The following is a 21,850-nucleotide window of genomic DNA, read 5'->3' on the forward strand; positions in this document are numbered from 1 at the left end:
CTTACCAAAGTCTTAACAAACTTTGGTGACCTCCCATGTCTTCCTGATTCTCTCCTGATATCTCTCCTTGCTGCCATGTACATTATTGGGCCTGAGTGTATGGGACACTTAAGGTGCCAGGCTCTTACCTGCAGCATATCCAGGGTCCATTCTGACCCAACTCATTCTGTGAGGTTTGATCCTTACTGTAGTTGGTGAAGCAGGCACAGTAGGTATTCTCCCGTTATCTAGACAAGGAGCTTGAGGCTCAGGGAGGTCAAAATTGGCTGCTGGTACTTGCACATAGTTCTTAGTGTATGGCAGATGACCATCACATGAAAGGCCACAATGTAAGTGGTCTGATAGAATATATCTCAGAACTAGAGCAGATGTTCCTTCACTGCCAAGTGTGCATAATCATCATGTTCATTATCAATACACTAGATTACCTTAACTGAATCCTGAGGGAGTGGGCACAGGACAAATTGGCTTTGATGGGAAAGCAGGGAGAGGAGAAGGTTCTGAACATGGAGATGCTGCCAGGAAGACAGTTCTCAGTATGACCACAAGTATAGAGCATGGGGCCATATGATGCCATTGAGGGGGATATCAAATAAATCAATAATGAGTGTTAGAAAGGCCCTGAAGGAAATGTGCTATAATCTTAACAGTGGCTATATCTAGGATAGTTATTAGTGTTTAGACACTAAGTTGTGTCTGACTCTTTTGTGACCCCGTGGACTGTAGCCCACCAGGCTCCTCTATTCACAGGATTTCCCGGGCAAGAATACTGGAGTGGGTTGCCATTTCCTTCTCCAGGGAATATTCCTGACCCAGGGATCAAACCCGTGTCTCTTACGTTGGCAGGCAGATTCTTTACCACTGAGCCACCAGAGAAGGCCCAATCTAGGACACAGTCATCAGTAATTGTTATTTTTCTTTATTCTTCTTTATATTTTTATAATTTTTTCTTATAATGGGTATGAATCACTTTTATAGTCTAGAAAACTCTTAAGTGTTATGTGTTAGTATTATTTTGTATTATAAAAATATGACTGTCAAAAACATATGTGCTTCAAAGGACACTATCAAGAAAGTGAAAAGACAAGCCACATAATAGGAGAAAACAAATATATATATCAGATAAAGGACTAGTGTTACTTATCAGATATAAGACTTCTTATAAAGACCACCAGTAAAAAGGCACATAACCCAATATTATTTTTTTTCCATTTATTTTTGTTAGTTGGAGGCTAATTACTTTACAATATTGTAGTGGTTTTTGCCATACATTGACATGAATCAGCCATGGATTTACATGTATTCCCCATCCCGATCCCCCTTCCCACCTCCTTCTCCACCCGATCCCTCTGGGTCTTTCCAGTGCACAAAAATATGGAATGCTTCACGAATTTGTGTGTCATCCTTGCGCAGGGGCCATGCTAATCTCTGTATCATTCCAATTTTAGTATATGTGCTGCCGAAGTGAACACATAATCCAATTTTAAAATGAGCAAAGTATTTGAATAGATATTGCTCCAAAGAAGATATACAAATGGCCCCGATAAGGATATGAAGAGATGCTAAACATGACTAGTCATTAGGGAAATGCACATTAAAATCTTGAACTACCACCTACCATACATATATAACAACAGTCAGTAAGGATTTGGAGAAATTAGAACCCTCATAATAGGAATGTAAAATAGTACAGCCACTTTGGAAAAGGGTATTAGTTCCTCAAAAAGTTTAGCCAAGAAATTCTACTCCTAGACATGCACACAAGAGAAATGAACAGATGTGTTTACACAAAAAATTGTACACGAATGTCTAAGCAGCATTATTCTTAAGAGCCAAGAAGTGGAAACAATCCAAAATGCCCATCAATGTATGAATGGATAAACATAATGTGGTCTTATCCATACAGTGGAAGATTATTCAACTATAAAAAGAAATGAAGTAAAAAGAAAAAAAGGAATGAAGTACTAATACATGTGGCAACTTGGTTGAACCCTACAAATGTTAAGTTTAAGAAGCCAAACCCAAAGGCTACATATTACATGATTCTATTTATATGAAATGTCCAGAATAGGCAAATTCATAGAAACAGAAAGTAGATTAGTGGTGGCTTGGGGCTAAGGGGGTGGGTGAGGAGTGACTGCTAATGAGTATGGAGTTTGTTATTGAAAATGATGAAAATGTTCTGGAATCAGATAGTGATGATGGTCGCATAACTAAATATATTCAAAATCACAAAATTATACACTTTAAGAGCAAATCTTATGCTATGTGAATTGCATCTCAATAGAAAAATGACTAAAAATAAAGAAAACTTCAAATATAAGCCTGCTAAAAGTTCAGAATCTGCCATACTTTGGGGGACTTCCTAGGTGGTGCTAGTGGTAAAGAACCCACCTGCCAGTGTGGAGACATAAAAGACGTGGGTTCAATCCCTGGGTGGGAAGAGCCCCTTGAGGAGGAAATGACAGCCCACTCCAATATTCTTGCCTGGAGAATTCCATGGACAAGGGAGCCTGGCGGGCTACAGTCCATGGGGTCTCAAAGAGTCAAATACAACTGAAGCGACTTAGCGCACATGCCATAGTTTTGATTGATTAGATTTATCTTCATTTGTTGTTGTTTAGTCACTCAGTTTGTCTGACTCTTTGCGACCACGTGGATTGTAGCCCACCAGGCTCCTCTGTCCATGGGATTTCCCAGGCAAGAATACTGGAGTAGCTTGCCATTTCCTTCTCCCGGGGATCTTTCCCATCCAGGGATCAACCTGTGTCTCCTGCATTGGCAGGTGGGTTCTTTACCACTGAGCCAATAGGACCTATGAAATAAATGTTTACTGAGTAAATGTAAGCAAGGAGAAAAAAAGGATGGGTGGCATCCTTTGTGTATGCAGGACCCCGCTTGGGAATAAGTATTGTTTCAGTTCAGTTCAGTGGCTCAGTCGTGTCTGACTCTTTGTGACCCCATGGACTGCAGCACGCCAGGCTTCCCTGTCCATCACCAACTTCTGGAGCTTGCTCAAACTCATGTCCATCCAGTTGGTGATGCCATCCAACCATCTCAATAAAACAATAAACAATAAAATATTGTTTACATAGAATCATAGACATTTGGGGCAGGGGGAATTTTAAAGAAGATCTATTGACTCCATATAGCCTATTCTACAAATAAAGAAACGGAGGTCAAGGAGAAGGAAAAGAGTTTGTTTACTGTCACCTGATGAGCTTGCAAAGGGTCTGAGCTTTTTAAGTGAGATTTCAGGCTGCCATGTATCTTTGAGCTGTCCTCCGCTTGCCTTCACAGGCAAGGGCCATCGGTTTCAGGAATCTGCCGGTGTGCTTTGCTGTGAACATATAGGGATTTCACAGCCTCTTCTCCCCAGAGGCTAGCATCTCGTAATGACTCTTTGTTTTAACCAACTTGCAAAAATATTGTGACTGCCTAAAGCCCCTCCGGGAGGTGTGCTGCGCTGGAGACCTTAGTGGGTGAACAGCCCCGTCTCGAGCTTAAGAAAAATCAGTGATTGGAGAGCTGACATTAGTGTTTCTTGGTAATATTTGTCGGTCCTCCCGTCCTGTTTATTCAAACCATCTTCAATTTGAAAGAAGATCCAAGTCAAAGCCTCCCTTGCACCCGCTTAGGTTGCTGTGGATTGAGAGTGTCTGACTTCCTAGTTCGTTTCTAAGCTGCCTAACCATGCACTGCGTCTTCTTTGAAGTCCCCACAACACCTACACCCTTTTGCACATGCATTCTGTCCTTTTCACAGAGGACTCCGACCTGCAGCTGAGCAGGCGCGAACACACGGAGGACACGGCTCGTCCAGCTCAGACACCTGCAGAAAACCAATCCCTGCATGCTCCAGAGTCCCGCTGTCACCAGGGGCCAGGAAACAAGCCGACAGTCCCTGATCAATTTCTTTAGCTGGTGGGGAGGGAGGGGCCAGTAAAAGGCGCTACGCCGGCGTGTTACCAGTGCCAGCCTCCCGCTTCCCGGTACCCCTCCGGGTAAGAGCTGATAGAATCGAACTGACGCACGTCTCACTAGGGATGGATTTTTTTCCCTCTCCCTCGGGGAAAGAAAGTAAACACACAGCTGCAGCAGGAGCGTGCCGGGGCGGAAGGAGCGGCTCTGCCTGCTGCTCGCGGTGCAGAAGCCAGCGGACCGGGGTGAGGCGGCGGAGGTGCGCGAAGGTGCCCCGTGGGCCTGGTGGAGTCTGATCGGCGCGCAGGCGCACTGGAGTCTGCCCGCCGGCCGGCTCGCGCGGGTACAAAGAGAGCGCCGCCGAAAGCCAGGGTTCCTTGAGGTCCCGAGAGCCGCCTGGGGTTTTGCAGGCCCGAGCTGTCCCTCCGTTCCGCTCCGGGACGCAGCGGCAGCCGTTTCCCGCCCGGAGTCGGAGGCTTGCGGGTCGTCCCCGACTTCCTTGCCTTTGCAGCGGGGCCCGAGTTGATCCGGTACTTTCGGGGTTTAATTCTGGCGCTCGCTAGCCCGGGGCCGGCTCCGCCCCCTGCGCCCCGCCCCCTTCTCCGAGGTCCCTGAGCCGCGGGCGAGGCGGCGAGCGGCCGGCGCGCGCCGCAGGTTGAGAGGAGCTGCTGGAGGTGAGTGGAGCTGAGGGCTGCGTTGCGCCGCCTTCCCGGGCGGGTTGGCCGGGGGCGTGGGGCTCCGACCCTGCTCCGGGTTGGTCTCCACGCCCAGTCAGGCCAGCTTGGGGCGCGCCGGGGCGCACGGCGGCGTGGCGGTGGCGGAGGGCAGCCCCTCGCAGGCTCTCTCTTGTCGGGTTACCCCGGCGGCCTCAGGACGGGCCTAGGGACTGGGTCTGAGAGGTTCCTGCGACCCCGCGACACGCGGGGTTCGGCGCACTGGCGGAGGGGCTCGGGGGTTTTGGAAGGGGAGCGCGGCGCGCCCGGCTCGGGGTCAGCGGGAAAGTCCGAGCCGGGCCAGGAGGCGGGAGGGTGCGGACGCGTCCCGGGTCGGCACTCACGGCCCTGTGGCCCTGGGGCCCTTTTATTAGTCCGGGATCAAATGAGAGAGCTTTCCGAGGCGTCTCCCCGAGAAGTTTTCGGCTCAGCTCCCCTGGAGGGAGTGGCAGTCGACCACTTTCTTCCTCAGCGGCGGAGCGGCAGGTGGCCTCGGTCGCCCTCAACCGACTCGGAGAAGGCTCCGGCCGAGGTTGCCGGGGCCGGGAGGTGGGGGAGGGGTGTGGGCGCCCTGGGCCTGCGGCCAGTCGAACCCCGCCGGGACAGCGTGGGCTTCCGGAGTCTCCGGGGGTTTCTGGTGGTCGTCGAGGGAGGCTGCGAGCGCCCTTAAGCAGACTTGGACCCTCAACTCCCCCTCCTCCCACTTCCCATGGCCACAGCAGCGTTCTCCCCTTGCCCTTTCTTCACCCGGTCCGTGTGGAACTCTCAGAGGCAACTCTTCGCGGCGGGTCCTGCAAGTCAGCAAGAACTGTGCTGCACCGGGGTGGCTTGGAGAGGGCTTTGTCGAGTGAGCCTTAAAAACAATCTGTGGCGTCCCCCAGCGCTCGCTGTCTGCAGATGGTCTCTGCTGAGGTTCGTCTCTTCGAATTAATTGAAGTATTATATCAAGACAGACGCTTGGAGACCAACAAGGAAAGTTAACTACCCAGTTCTGTAATTGTGCACTTTCTTGCCCCAGCTTCATCCCATCCATCTCTGAGCTGAATGGAAAGTCAGGGCCAGTTTCCTCATTTTTAATTCCGTGAATTTATTCAGCTTCGTTTTTAGGTGGTACTTAGCTGTCCATCTGCTATTTGCTCGCTTCATCCAACTTTCTCTACAGAAAACTTAGGCTTTCGCACATTTTATTTATTTTAAAAGTTGACACATGACAAATGTGCCATAAATGTATTCACAAAGTTGTGCAGGCATCCCTACTATCTAATTCCAGAACATTTTCATCACCTCCCAAAGTAACGCCTTACCCATTAATCAGTTATTCCCCACTCCCCTTCCCCCAGCCTCCCACTCCCTCATTCTAAGGTGAAGCTTTCTCAAGATGGAAATTGAATGAGAAAACTGACAGATTATTAACTTCAGCCCTTTTTCAGTTAGTAGATTTGGGGAAAGGTGTAGCTGCTGAAGCAGTGGAAGAAAAATTAAGAATCGGTTGTCCTCTGGACATTATCCTCTGGACATTATCCTCTGGAGATTACAGTATCTGGAGGAGAGGCTTCCAGTAGAGGAATAACTGCCTCTTTTAAAAACACACAAATTAGGACTGCATTTTATCCCTGTGGGAAGGGCACACTCATGCTTTGGGACACTTTCTGCACTTTAGATTTGCCAGGTCCACAAATCAGTCTAGTTGAGGTTCTACCTCAGCAAATGTTAAGTTCTATTTTATGTATGTGTATCTTTGTTTTAGGAGGAGGTGTTAGAGGGAAAAAAAGTACTCTAGATTTTAAAGTATCCACTGTCCCCAAAGAAAGAAACCACAGGCAAATAGCCATTAGGATGGTTACATTCAGACTTGGATTGATTTGGTGAGTAAGGTGCCTGCTTGGGTGAGTGCTGAGAATCCACATCGCCTATGTCTGCTGCGTTGCAGGCAGATTCTTTACCTGCTGAACCATCAGGGAAGCCAGTGAGAGAGCATCTGCTCTCCTGTTGTCCCTGAGCTACGGTGCTCATGCATTTGCCCCTGGTCTGAGGAAGAGGGTGGGAACGGGTCTAGTTGGAGGTAATTCAAGAAATTGAGGAAAGGATTGGAGAAAGCCTGAAAGGGAGTGCTTGTGGGAGCTGAAGTGTGTTAAAATGGAGAAGAGTGAGCACATTCAGAAGCAGCAGAGGGGATCTCAGTGAGAAATTTCAAATGTTTCACTTAGGCATTTGTTGGACTATTTGTGCATGTTCTAAAAATCACATTTCAGTGAGCAGAGTTGAAGCTATGCAAATTATGCAACAACCACCACACTTCTCTTCTGCCCTCAAATCGAATGAAGCCAAGTTGGTTTCAAATGTTACAGGGTGTTTTATGCCTGCTACATGGTGGCTTGGCTTATGCATCTTGTAAAGTAATTCTTAAAGTTGAGCTATAAGACACATATACATCTTAGGTGTATAATTTGATGAATGTTCACAAAGTGAACATAAACTTATAACCAGCACTGAGATAAAGGTACAGAGCAATGCCATGCCTTTTTTCCCCCAGTCATACTCTCTTCCCAGAGGTAACTACTGTCTCAACCATAGGTTAGTTTTGCCTGTCCTGGTGATCTATATACATGTGATCATATAGTATGTTTTTGTGGTTTTCCTGTTTTGTTTTCGGTATCTGACTTCTTTCACTCAAAATTATGTTTGTGATACATTGCCATGTTGTCGCATGTGGCTATAGTTCAGTCATTATCATTACTCTCCAGTGTTTCATTGTGACTATGCCACAGTTTATCCATTCTAGGGTTGATGGGCATTTGAATAGTTTCCAAATTTTGTCCATGGGGAACAGTGTGACTTGAACATTCTACTGTATGATTTGATATACATTACAAATTTGTGTTTAGGGCATATACTGAGGAGTAGTATATACTGATTAGAATTGTGCTTAACCCCTCTCTTCCTTTTTGCTCTCAAATAAAATTCAGTGAAAATTTCTCTAAGGTGAAGGCTGCTCCACTAACTTTCATTTAGAATAAACAAACGTCAGTGAGCTTTAATAAGTGATAATTACATTTTTATTTTATGCAAGGCCCTGGTGGGAGAATTCAGAGTTGAAGACCCTCATTTGGTTCATAGCAGATGGGGAGTTGTAAAGAGAGAAAATTGAACTGGAGGCAGAAGGATAGAAATACCTGATAAAATGGCTCACTGGAAAAGTAGGGGAAATTAACACTGAAGAGAGAGATTTGGGTGATGTTTAGGCAGATTGAACCTTGAAGAATGTGTACAGGTGGGGACTAGAGTAAAAGGCATTTCAGTTTAGCTCATAGCCTTTGAAGAAGCAAGGAAGTCCAGCAGTGCTTGACACATGATAGCATTGTTAGTCACATGCTTGGAGACCCAGGTGAATGGCAATTTGAGATTGTGCCCTTCATTTAATGACATTGTGACTGCTGAACCAGCATAGTAATCTTTGTGGAAATGTTATAGCTCTGAATCCAGACTGGCTAGTTTGAGTCTAGCTGCTGCTGCTTGCTGTGTGACCTTTCATACAGTTACTGAATCTCTCTGTGTCTCAATTTCCCATCTATTAAAAAGAGATAATAAAAGCACTCCCCTCAGGGGGTTATTTTGAGGATTAAGTTAGTTAAAACAGCGCAGAGAGCACATTGAAATTTGGTACACAGTAAGTGCTGAACATGTTTGCTGCTGTTGTTTCTTTAATTTAAAATTGTTTAAATTTCTTTAGTAATATCTGTACATAGTAAGAATAATGCAGATAACAAAACAGTGTTTAAAGTGAAAACGTAAAACCCTTTACTCCTTTCTGATCCCAGCTCAGCCACAGTCTCTTCTCTAGCGCGATAACCGTAAACTATTTCTGTTTTTAGTTCTTTTGGTGGTTATCATTGAACTTAAAATTTAGTGGCTTAGACAGTTGTTTCATGGTAATGTGTGTTCCGTGGGTCAAGGATGCAGGTAGGGCCTGGCTTCTCCTCCTCCTGAGGCATTGACTGAGGTCTCTCTGTAGCATGCAGCTGGTGAATTGGCTGGGCTGGATGGTCCAGGAAGGCTTTACTTCCATGCCATGGGCCTTGGGATGGATGGCTGGAAGACTGGGCGCAGCACTGATTGTTGACTGGAATACCTACACGTGGCAACTTCAGCATGGTGGCCCCAGGTAGTCTCTCTACTTACATGGCCACCAGCTTTCCCCAGATATTAATCAGGGTCTGAAGAGAAGCAGACTAATAGGATGTGCATGTATTTATAGAAAGATTTATTATAAGGAATTGGCTGAAGATTATGGAGGTTGGTGATTTCCAAAATCTGCGGTGTGAGGCAACAGCCTGGACATCCAGGATAGCTAATGTTGCAGATGAAGACTGGAGGCAGTCTGCTGGAGAATTCCTGCTTGCTCAGGGAGGCCACTCTTTTTGGTCCTATTCAGGCCTTCAACTGATTGGGCGAGGCCCACTCATATTATGGAGAACAGTCTGCTTTACCCAGAATTCACCGACTGAAATGTTAATCTCATCCCAAAACACCCTCCAAGTGGACACATACAGTTAACTTGAGCTATGAGTGCCTCAAGTGAACCAGTTGGAATCTTCTTGACCTTTTATGACCGAATCTCAGAAGTTACATAACTTCCTTTTCACCAAACTCTGTTGATTGGGTCAGTCACAAAGCCTGCTCAGACTGAAGAGGAGGGGATCTAGACCAGCCACTTGATGGGAAGAGTGTCAAAGAATGTGTAGCTTGCTTTTTAGGCTGCCACAGTCTACACTTGAGTTCACAAATTTAACTATAGCTATTAACTCCCTGCTAAGGAAGGAGTGGAATTTTTATTATCTCCCGCCTCTCTTTTCTTCCTTCCCCCTTTGCTTCCCATTATTTATTAGGTACCCTATTATTTTTATCTTATTAATTTTAGTTCTCTTTCTTCAGTTATGTGTGTAATTTTAAGTAAAGCGTTCCACACTTGGTAAGGCTGTGGAGAGGTGGCAAGCTCATGTTTGTTGGAGTGTGTGTGTGTGTGTGTGTATTGGAAAGGGCAGTGAAAGAGAACAGCAGAACTGTCTTGAATGGAGGATGCCTGACAATGAGGCTCTTGTGAAAACATACCAGCTACTAGGTGTGTGAATTACCTGTGAGCATGTACTCCCCATAAGCAGAGCAGGTGATACAGTACAGCAGTTTTAATTTTCTCTCTTTGACTTCTAAACTCAGCTACTCCTTTGCCTTTTCCTTCCTTCAGCTTTGCATTTAAAGTATGAATGTTGGAAGCAAATGATAGTCTCATTGATGAAGAATCTCGGAATAGATAACACTGTTGAGTTAGCTATTAGTGTACAGGTATATACACCAGAAAAGCCTGTCAGAAATTAAGTATCCTCATGTTTCTTTTGTTACGGAAGCAATCAGTTAATTGGAAAGAGTTATATATTTCAGACACTGTCAGGAACCCTGTAGTACTGTTGTAGGGTGGTGTTTTTTTTTTTTCCTTTTTAAAAAAATTCATTTGGGGAACTCCCTGGTGGTCCAGTGGTTAGGACTCAGCACTTTCATTGCTGGGGCCTGGGCTCAATCCCTGATTGAACTAAGATCCTGCAAGCTTTGCAGCACAGCCAGAAAAAAAAAACAACAAAAAAACACACTTCAGTTAGTTAATGGAATTGAGCAATGGGGCTTAAAGTCTCAGGAGACATACTAATGCATTTTTATAATTATCTAATCCCTTGAGAAGCATACAAGAGGAACTTCCATTCTTGTTGGTTTCCATTTATTGCATTGAAGTTAAGACTCCTTTTGATATTTTATATAAGTTTTGGCTTGATTAGAGGCAAAAGCTTAAATTTGTTGATTGCATTGCATTTTTGGTTATGTTTGTTCAGATTTCTATTGGTAATTCTGATTTGTTTACCCTTTGATCTTAGGGAAAATATGAAAAAATAATTAGAGCATAGATAGAAATCAAATTTATTCAGCCTGAATTTATTCATTCAGCCTGAATTTATTTATCCTTCCTCCTCTCCCTGTGCCTTTCTCTCTCTCCAATCCCTCTCTTTTTTTGTATTCCTCTTAATAGAATTGTTCTTTACTGTAAAAAATGCTGGTTTAAGAGCAGATTTGTTTAGGGGCTGGAGTTGTCCATATTATGTGATGTTTTGACTCACTTTTCTATCAGATACTCCCTTGCCTGCCTTCCCATAGAGCCATAGACCCAAGCTGATCATCTTTGTATTACACTCACTTCGATTCACTACTCTAGCCCAAAGGGTATCCTTCTAATATCATTGATTACTTTTGTGAGATTTTTTTTTTTATACATATAGAGTCAAAGAGCATCTACTTGACTGTGTCTGGCTTCTCTCCGTGTCATATTTGTAGGATTGATCCATGTTGTTTCATATGGCTATGGGTTATTTATTTTCATTTCTTATTTTGTTCCATTGTGTGAATATACTACTGTTTATCCATCCTACTGGAGATATACATTGAGTTGTTTCTATTTTGGACCAATATGAACATTGTTATTATGAACAACTTTGTGCAAGTTTTCTCATGAACTTATGTATACATTTCTGATAGGATAAGTATCTAGGAGTGGAATTGCTGAGCCACTCAGTTTAGTTGTAGTAGATACTGCCAGAGTGGTTTTATTAATTATATTTCCAACAGTTTATGTGAGTCCTAGTTGCTCTGCATTCTTGCCAATGCTTCTTATTGTCTGTTGTCCTCTTTTAGCTATTCAGGTAAATAAGTGTTATTGAATTTCCCAGATGACTTATGAAGATGAGCACCTCAAAGATGGCTCATTATTCTTTTTGTTTTACAGCACAGTGAGATAGAAAAGTCAGGCCAGCTAAAGAATTAATTGAGACTTTTATCAGTTTTTTAAACCAGTCTAGCTTTTCTGTTTCTCCTTGCTGTATAATTCATTTCTTGTGAGTTTTTTCTTTTAACTGGCGGGAGATACATCTGAAGAGATTTACTATAAAAAAAGTTTAAAAAATGAAAGTTTGTGAATAAACTCTACTGGTTCTGAGAATAAAAGTATGCAGTATATAGAAAGACTGAAAATTTGCTCATTTTGTCTTAATCTTTCAACTTTTCTAGTTTGCAAAATCAATCTATTGATTTTTGCCATTCACTGTGACATTTTAATAGGGGATTTGCCTGAGTCATGCTCTATAGTTGGCCAGGAATTAGATTTCTACCTGAAAATATAAAAGAATATTTGAGTTCTTGGTGCATATTTTTTTTAAAGGAAAAACAGCAGTTGTCAACACAAGGATAAATTGGATACTCTAAAGCCTCAGTGTCCATGCTGAAAGTTTTTGCCTTTTCTTAAAAAATGAAGTAAATAGTTTCAATGAAACTTAACATATGACTTGGTGTGCTTGAGTTTGTTTTGATTTATTTTCTGTTGGCCTTTTGAAATTTCATCCTTCTTCTCTTTAGGGCATCTATTTTATCTTCCCAGTTGTTTCTTTTTAAGGATTATATTCCTCTTTAAGAATGCAGCCTAGTTCTGAACTTATTCAATGTTCTGTCTTCCCTTAAATATTACTAGGGGTAATACTGACCAAGGGATAGACACTGTTGGTCTTAAATACTTTTAAGGTATTTGTGGGTACTGTTTGGTTTCTTTCTGGCGGGGTTGAATCTTGTGCGGAATAACCTGAAGGGTATTTGGAGAATGCTGGCTTCTGACCTTGAGGGCAGAATAAGATTTCTCTGCCTCCAGAAACATCATCCTTTGATCTCCTTTCTAAGTTATGATTCAGGAGTGGGAGGAGAGTTTGCTCAATCCCTATCAAGGAGAGGAGACTGGGAGAGAAAAGATTGGGGTTAATTCACTCAAAGTTTGTCAGCCTTGGCAAGGTTTCACTAACAATTGGGAGAAGCAACTCAAATAGTTCACTGCTTTGAAAGTTTGTGTATGTTGTTTGGTTTTTTTTTAATGTTGAGAGAATTCAAGGTTAGTCCTCGAATGAAGTCATGTGAACTTACTTGTGTTCTGTTCTGTTTTTACTGGGGGGAGTGGAAAGGGGAGCGGTTGTGGCTGCAGACTGGGGTCTGAGAATTGTTCATCACATTGGGAATGACAACCATGTGGGTGGCAAACAGTATGGAGACACTGCCTTGAGGAACAAAAGTGGCTTTTTGTGGAATAGCCAAGTTATGCTTTGTAGGCATTCAAAAGTATATGTTGAATGAATGTGTGTACTTTCATCAGTGACATACTAGGGCTGCCAGATCTGCACAAGGGTACCAGTTCATTAATTTTTATAGTGGTTTGAGGTGCCCACTGAATAGTAACCTATCCTGTAGATGATCAGGAATTTCATGCTTCCATCTGTTGAAATTTAAACAGTTTGGTTATAAAGAGATTTGCCCTAACAAGATTTGACCCCACCTGCCAGGTGTGTGTGAGTCAGGTGTTGATTCTCCAGTGCCCCTCTTTCACATACACCTTTTGTGTGTATGAACTTAGAGACATGAGGGTACTTACTATAAGTTATCTTCCCCACATTTCATGGACTTTTTTGGAGAGTTTTTATCTATTTTTAGGCTAATATAGAAAGAGAACTGTTTCTTTTGTTTGTTTTTTTAGGTTTCTTTTAGCCAACCTCAGGAAACAAAAGGCTACTGTTTGGAAACCAGGAAAAGCTAATTGGAAGGACTTTGTTTTCCTTTGGTGAAATCTCTTGTGCTCATACAGGTTTTTTTTTGTTTTTTTTTTTTTTCACACCTTCTAGAGAACCAAACTCTCTCTCACTCAGAAATAAACAGCTACTGTGTCTGGGCTCAATTCTGCCTGTTTTTGGGCAGAGTCTGCCAAGGGTTCACCTTCTGAAGTCAAGAATGGGTAAGAAGACCTGAGGACTCTTAGTGAGCCCAGAAAGATTCAATAAAATAGCTTTAGTACAGGGGGAAAAAAAAGCTGTCACTTTCCTGCCCTTTCACCTATGCTAGCAAAAAAAGGAAATATTGCTTAAGGGCTTGAAGTTCATATAGTTTATGAATCCTTTTCCTGGGAACTTTCAAAGAAAAGGTGTGTTGTGAACCTGCCTCTGGCCTCTCATCCAAGTTAGCCAAATAACTGTGCTTGCCAGTTATTTGACCTGATTTGAGTCCTGACTTTAGGCTGTTCTTCACATGTCAATATCTGTATTTTAGCCTGGATCCCAGGCAGGATTGGAGGTACCGAATCCATAGAAACTGTCTCATTCTGAGCATCTCCTTTTTCCTACGTGACCCTCAGTGACCCAGGGCAGCCTTTCCTTTCCCCTCTCCTAACCTTTATTTCTGGATAGGTCACATTGATGGGACCTGATTCAATATAGGGCAGTGGTTAGGAGCTGGACTCTAGAGCCTCAAGTCTGCTGCTTCCTGCCAGGCATGGTTTTTTTTTGTTTGTTTGTTTTTGCCTCTGTGTCTGAAAAGGAAGAGTAATAGAATCATGCCTAGGTGTTTAAGTGTGTCTTGATTGGAGGAGGGAGAAGGAAGACAGAGAAGAGAGGGAAGATAAAAGAAGGAACATTTAGGATATAGTATTTCCTGACTAAAAATCTCCCTGGGACAAAAAAAAAAATCTCAAAAGAGCTATTTTGTTTGTTTATGACCAGAGAAACAGAGAAAGGATTGTGATCCCAGCTGGCACACAGTAGATCAGAGAAGAACCTTGGGAGCTAGTAACAAGGCAGAGGAATGGACTTCCCTGGTGGTGCAGTGGATGAGAATCTGCCTGCCAATGCAGGGGACACAGGTTTGACCTCTGGTCCGGGGAGAGGTCTCACACTGTGGAGCAGCTAAGTGTGTGTGCCGCAACTTATGAGTGTGTGCGCTGCAGCTACTGAAGCTCGTGCACCTTCGAGTCTCTGCTCCCCAACAAGAGAAGCCACCACAATGAGAAGCTGCATACCAGATCAACAAGTAGGCCCTCCCCACCCCGCTACCCCCGACCCTCGCAGCAGTTAGAGAAAGTGTCAGTACCCAGTGACCAAAAAAAAAAAAAGAAAAAAAAAGGAGAGGAGGACTCAGGGCTCTGGGTCCAGTAGGAAACCCCAACGCCATTAAGTGCCACCACCCTTCTCCCTTTTCTTGCAAATTCTTCCACAATTTTGGCTGAGCAAAATGATCTCTCTCTGCTTAGAACATGGAGATAATGAGAGGTCCTGCACAGAGGAGCTAAGAGGATCAATGAGGTAATAGATGTGTGAGCTCTACCCAAGCTCTCTTGAAATATGATCATTGGAGAAAACTGTTGCTCCATTTGCTGTCCCAGGCCAAGGAAGCTTTCACAGGCTGTTTAGGATAATAGAATTCCTGGTAATTGCTGGGAAATTGTTGAGGTTAGGATATTTTTCTCTGGGGGCACTGGGATGGGGAGAGACACGATATGTTCTTGGTACACTAAGTCTGTCCTCTGAACATCTCTTCTGGGAAGTAGTCTGGACCATTATGCTGAGTGGTGCTGGAAACATGCTGCTAGACTTTTAAGGGCTGGTGGTGAAAGCCATTCACCATTCATAAAAATATTTCCAGGGTATGATGCATAAATATACTTAATAAACTGTGGGCACACTAGGGCCTGTGCAAAGGCTGGATACCAGGCCCCCCCACCCCCACAGTTAACTGGTTAACTTTCCTTAAATCAGTGTCTTAATGGACCCAGAGGATTTGATCTATTTCTCACAGCAACGTGTACTGTTTTGTCTGTTCTCATGTTCATTACAATTAATAACTTTCATTCCACATTACAAATTGAGAGTAAAAAGACAAGTCACAAAGTAGAAGATATTAGTCATAACATATATCCAACAAGAAACTTGTCCAGAATATGTAAAGAACAGCTACACATTAATAAGAAAACTGAAAATATAATTTTAAAAATGAGCAGAACAGCATTTGGTATCATCAGTCATCAGGAAAATGCACATTAAAACTATTATAAAATAACAATACAAACCTACCCAAGTGGCTTAAAAAAAAAAATCCTAACAACCAAATGAAGATATAGAAAAGCTCAAACTCTCATACACTGCTGATAGGTATGTAAATTTGTTTAACTACTTTGGGAAGCTGTTTGTACTTATCTGTAAAACTGAACAAACTTGTATCTTTTTACTCAGTAATTATACTCCCAGATATGTATACCTAACAGGAATGAGTACTTATGTGTACCAGAAGGATTTACAAGAATGTTTATTATGGAATGATAGAAACATAATAGAAGCAAGCCAGATATTGAATAAATATTTGTGGTATGATTATGCATTGAAATACTATACAGCAGTAAAAAACCAAATTACTGCTACAGAAAACTTGATGAATCTCATAGATATTGAGTAAAGGAATTCAGAAATTAGTATACATATTGTATGATTTCATTTATATGAACATCAAAAGAGAGGCAAGAAGTGACATGGTGACAGAAGTTGGCACAAGGGTGTACTGGCTGGTAAGGAACTTAGGGGATGATGGTGATTTGGATATATTCGCTCATGAAAAAATTCATCATGATAAATATTTAAGATTTACTGTATGTGTTATTCTTTAAAAAGTTTATTAAGATCAAGCATCTCAAATAAATCAAAAATTAAAACAAAGTGATAAGGCTTCAGTTCAGTTCAGTCGCTCAGTCGTGTCCGACTCTTTGCAAACCCATGAATCGCAGCACGCCAGGCCTCCCTGTCCATCCCCAACTCCCAGAGTTTACCCAAACTCATGTCCATCGAGTTGGTGGTGCCATCCAGCCATCTCATCCTCTGTCGTCCCCTTCTCTTCCTGCCCTCAGTTCCTCCCAGCATCAGGGTCTTTTCCAGCGAGTCAACTCTTCACATGAGATGACCAAAGTATTGGAGTTTCAGCTTCAGCATCAGTCCTTCCGATGAACACCCAGGACTGATCTCCTTTAAGATGGACTGGTTGGATCTCCTTGCAGTCCAAGGGACTCTCAAGAGTCTTCTCCAACACCACAGTTCAAAAGCATCAATTGTTCGGCACTCAGCTTTCTTCACAGTTCAACTCTCACATCCATACATGACCACTGGAAAAACCATAGCCTTGATTAGACGGACCTTTGTTGGCAAAGTATTGTCTCTGCTTTTTAATACGCTATCTAGGTTGGTCATAACTTTCCTTCCAAGGAGTAAGTGTCTTTTAATTTCATGGCTGCAATCACCATCTGCAGTGATTTTGGAGCCCCCGAAAATAAAGTCAGCCACTGTTTCCACTGTTTCCCCATCTATTTCCCATTGGCTGCATAAAAGAGAAACTCATTTAAGCTGGCTTCAACAAACCAGCATCAGCAATAAGAAGTTTGACCAAAACAAACAAATAGCTACCAACCCAATAAGGAATTTGTTGGAAGGAATCCAGTGGAAATGCAAGTGCATGATAGCCAGGCGGTCTTCCTGGAAACTGGGAAGTTAGGGCTGGAAGTTATGATTTCTTTTGAACACTCATGATAACTTGTCTCTGGCATTTTTACCATTCTTTGGCTTTTCTCTGTAGATCATCTTTCTCTGTTTCAACTCATGTTTGGGTAGAGAATGGCACTACAGTCCTTGCTCATCATGACATCCCATTTCAAGCCTAAGTTTTTGGACCGTATGGGTCTCTCAGCCCTCTCTCATTCCTGGCGGATCAGCTTTGCCTTTGCCTCCTTTTCCCTTCTGAGAGTGGGAACCATCGTGTGGTCCCGTCATTTGTGGTCAGAGAGTCTGGGATCACACAAAACACAGAGCAGCCAAGGCTGAGGCTGGGTGGATTTTTCAAAAAGGGGAAATGTATGTGGGAAGAAAATGGTTTGTTCCTGAATAGGGTTTTTTAGAATTACCCTTCAATTTTCACTAGGCACCTTCTTAGTGTGCCTCCCCCACCCCCCCAACTTGTTTCCTCCCAGTTAAACAGACTCTTGCTATCACCTCTGAATATGACACCTTGTCAGCTTAGTCTTAGTACGTGTTCTGAGCTTCTCTGGACTTCTAGCTTGCCAGTACCTCACCACAAATTTGTAAGAGGTGGTGTTGAATATTTTTCCTTCAGAAATTAACTTTTTAGGTGAATTCATATATATTTTTATCAGAATAACTATGAGAGGAGTATTAACTTTGGGCATTGTTTTTCTTTGGCTTTTAGAAAAAAAATTGAGACGTCTAGTAATTTTCATTAAGTTCTATCCTAATTGATCATTTGAAAAATTATTTGCATCGTCAAATCTTATATTTGATGAGTTAAGATTTCCAGGTAGGGACTAATACTAAAAATTGAAAATGAACCTGACCTAGACTTTGAAAAGAATGGTTTCTACATACCATAAAATTTCCTTGTTTTTCAAGGAGACTGATAGGCCAGTTAAGTTTATAACCTTGATTCTTGTTTTATCCCCACATCAGTTAGAGATTAATTACATACCTGTGGAAGGGTGAGCTGTTTGAACCTTATCTTCTTTGAACCTACTGTTGTTTTCAACAAGATCTTCTAAAGGTCAGTCAAACAAGTAACTTAAGTTTTCCCCTTCCCCCTAAAGCACATATTTATAAGGTAAAAACTTTAATTTAAAAAAGCCAGAAAGTTATTTTCAGTTTATTGTATTCTTATGCAGATGGTTAGCATGAAAATTCACTGGCAGTAAAACCTACTTGTTCATCCAACTTTATTAGGGTGCTATGAGTATTAATTATTTCACTGAGCCTTAAAACATTTTTTTAAAGGAAGCATTGGTTTCATGTCTAAGCTTAGACTAGATGATGCTTAATGGCTTAAAACAACATATTTTAATTTCTTGGTCACATTACATGACAGCTCTGGCTCTGCTCCAAGGGTGGTCTTTGCTCTAGATCCAGGCCTGTGGAGCCACCACACAGTCTGGGACACAGTCTGCCCCCTTCATGGGGGCAAGAAAGGAAGTGGCCAGTCCATTCATGACTGTTACTGCTTCTGCTTATATGCTGCTTCCCCTCACATCCAGTTTGTTGAAGCAAGTCACATGGCTAAGCCTGCTAACAATAGGGTAGGACGTGTAATTAATTCTTCCATCTGGAGCCTCTGTAAGTCACATGGCATAGGAGGTGTAATCCTCTTATGGGGAGGACAGCAAATAATTGAAACAACAACATAATCTACCATAGTGAAAACTATGTTTAATTCAAAGAAGTTTAATGGCCAGGATGCTGATTTAGAAACAGCTTTGAGAATTGATTAAATCTGTATTTTTGAAAAGGTTATGCTTCAGAAATCTGCCTAGATATGGGAAACAGGTCTAGTTTTTGCTTGGAACTGATGAATCTTTTATGAACTGCAGAGCTGTACCCACAGTTTGGTAACTTTCCACTCATGGTTTTTCAAGGGTCTCGATCTATATTTTAATCTAGAAGTGACTCTTACTCTCTGGACTTTTATTTCTTAATTTTCCATGTACTACTGCTGTCTTATCGGTCATTGTTTTTTGTTTATCTGTATTGATATGGTCTTGATAGTCAATTAAAGGCAGATGGTTCTGTCAAAAGGAGAGTAGAGAAGGGGCCTTTTGGCAAAACTAAAATTTATTGGGGCTTAGTAAATATTCTCTGACAAGTGAAATTTCTGTCTTATTTAAAAAATACAAAATCAGAATCCTTTAAAGAAAGATGGCAAATTGTAATCATATTTACTGCAAGATGTAGAACTTCAGGGCCTTGGTTGTTTATTCACCATCTGCATGGTGGAGAAATTCAGAACTCTCTCGGGGTGGGGGAAGCTTGGTCGTTCCTACGTGTTTACCCTCACAGCCTTTGCATGTCCTCCGTGTTTACCCCCACAGCCTTTGCATGCAGTTGGGGGCGGTCTGATGAGCAAGACTCTTGGATGTTTCTGTAATTTTTATGAGAATGCTGAGGTTTCTTCTCCTTGGCTGACTTTTATGTAAGTGGACCCTCCATTGGCGACATTGACTGTTGCACTCTGGGGTTCTTCCTAAGCATTTGCTTGCTCCAGCTGCTCATGAAAACAGAAAAATAGGGCTCATTGATGAAATTCTAAAGGATCTTACACACTAGTTCCATCAGAGCACTGGGTTCTTGGAATGCTGCACTTTCTTTAACTTGTAATGTCTTTTAATGAATCATATATGTGATGTCCTTAGCTTGTATCGAGAGAGAGTGAAGAGTTTAAGAAACCCTACAGGAACCTGCCACACATTGTGAGCTCTTTTGTGTCTCTCAGCAGCCTTTTGCTGAAGAACAATTGGAAAAGCTGTCCTAGGCCTCCCTATTGGGTGGTGCTGGGACTTTTCTTGGAAGAATATTTGATTGACAACACTGTGACTCTTGTAAGAGATGCAGTTTCCTTATTGCTTTTGTCAAGTTTATATCGCACTGTTAAACTGCCATGTAGAACTTCATGATAGTTATTTTTGCTAACTGGTGGAGGCCTCATTTACTGCTCCACTATATTTTCCCTTGTTCTCATTTTTTTTTTTTCTGTTTTTAAAATTAAGGTAAGTTAGTCTAGTTTTGAAGGTTGCCTGACGCCCTTTTGGGAAGAAGGTTGTTTATAACACATATATTATGCTTACTTGGTACAATTAAATGTTTTAAGAGGGCCTACTTATATGAAGGACGCAGAGAGAGAGAGGAAAGAAGAGGAGGTGGGGTAGGGTGGGAACACTCCTTTCTCTGCTCTCTGTCTCCTTTAGTGTTCTGACAAGCAGATGTGTGTGCTTAGGGGATTACTGGGGTGTCTGTCCCTTGCACTCAGGGCAAAACTCTTTCTGGCCTTTTGATGAGGAAGGGGCTCCTGATGTGCCATGGGATCTGCTTTCCAGGCCCAGGACCAAGAGTTGGATTGAACTGGCAGAAGGACCAAGAGTTGGATTGAACTGGCAGAATGAAAACAGTGTAATAGACACTTTTGAAGGGACAGGTCAGGAAAGGACTGCAGGCTAATTTGGGGGGTTGAAGTTGGTGTTTCCCAACAAGCTACTCTGGCTTCTCATCCAGCTTACTCTCCAAACTCTGATATTCTGCTTGGGCTCACAGTGCCTGACTGCCTGTGTTCTCCTGACCTCCTGCCTTTGGCCTGTCCTGGCTTGTCCTTCATTACTCTCCATTGGTGCTCACGGATTATAGTAATCATGCAGAATTGGCCAAAACCTTGGACTGCAGTGCGGTAGCTTCACCTTGAAAGTGCTTTCCTTGAACTCTGACTTGATGGTATGACTTTGCTGTCGTTGATGGATATTATAAAGTGTGCTCATGTTAAACTTTTTCTATATTTGCTAGTGCTCCTCCTGGCTTACTTGCCACTCCTTTTCAGTTATCTTTGCCAGTTCTTCATAGCTATGATTTTGGAAAGGTGTGTGTTTGGAGGGGGCGGGGGAGGCTGCACAGATGATTAGGGCTCAGTCCTTGGTTCTTTTTCTAGACATCTGTTCCCTTGGTGATCTCATCCAATCTCAAAGTTTTAGGTACCATCCATATTCTGATTATTCTCACATTTGTTTCTCCAGCTGTGACTTCTTTTCCCAACGTCACACTTATATGTCCAACTACCTACTGGTGTTCCCACCTGGATGTCTGATAGCCACCTCAAGCTTGGCAGGGCTGAAATGGAATTCCCGGTTTCCCCCCAAACTCATTCTTACCACAGTCTTCCTTGATAGATGGTAAATACCCCCAAACTGTGGCTGTCTTAGCTGTCCGTTCTTTCCTCTCCACCTTGAATCCATTAGCAATTCCTGTTAACTCTACCTTAGAAATGTATCCAGAACCTGTCACCTCTCCCCCGCTTTCCACTGCCATCATTCTCTTACCTGGATTACTGCAGTAGCCTCCTGACCGGTCTCCCTGCTTCTGTCCTTACAGTCCATCCTCAGCAGTGGTCCTTTAAAAGCAGAGGTCAGGTGAGACACTCTTCTCCTCAAACCCTCTCTTGGCTTCCCGTTTCTGTAAGAAGTTTTCACAGCGAGCCCTGTGGCATTCTTGACCTGCCGGCCCCTTACCCTCTAGCACCTCTCCAGCGCTGGTGCTGCGCCTGTGCTGGCGGCGGTGGCTCTGTGCTCCTCCTCGGAGGGGCGTGTGCGCTTGCCTCAGGGCCCTTGCTGCTCTTCTGACCTCTGTGCTGTTCCTGCTGAGTCCTGCTCACATGTCACCGTCTCAGTACCTTAACTCTTCAGAATTATAACCTGCCTTCTCTGGGCCCCCTTTGCCTAGCTCTTCCTTTTCTTTCAATGGCATACTT

At 42.9% G+C, this 21,850-nt stretch overlaps 1 protein-coding gene and 1 non-coding gene across 2 annotated transcripts in view; one reads left to right on the forward strand and one right to left on the reverse strand.

Moving 5' to 3' along the window:
- Positions 1 to 1,368: 1,368 nt before the first annotated feature.
- Positions 1,369 to 1,472, reverse strand: LOC139039559 (U6 spliceosomal RNA). Its single transcript, XR_011492900.1, has one exon. It is a non-coding gene; the product is annotated as a U6 spliceosomal RNA (small nuclear RNA).
- Positions 1,473 to 4,500: 3,028 nt separating this feature from the next.
- The window catches only part of KANK1 (KN motif and ankyrin repeat domains 1), a 213,963-nt gene continuing 196,613 nt past the window's right edge, over positions 4,501 to 21,850 (forward strand). The window contains exon 1 of the mRNA XM_070480399.1: positions 4,501 to 4,594. The gene's annotated coding sequence lies outside the window, so the exon portion shown is untranslated. The remainder of the gene's footprint in view (positions 4,595 to 21,850) is intronic.

Source organism: Odocoileus virginianus, chromosome 18, assembly GCF_023699985.2.
Source record: "Odocoileus virginianus isolate 20LAN1187 ecotype Illinois chromosome 18, Ovbor_1.2, whole genome shotgun sequence".
NCBI lineage: Eukaryota > Metazoa > Chordata > Mammalia > Artiodactyla > Cervidae > Odocoileus > Odocoileus virginianus.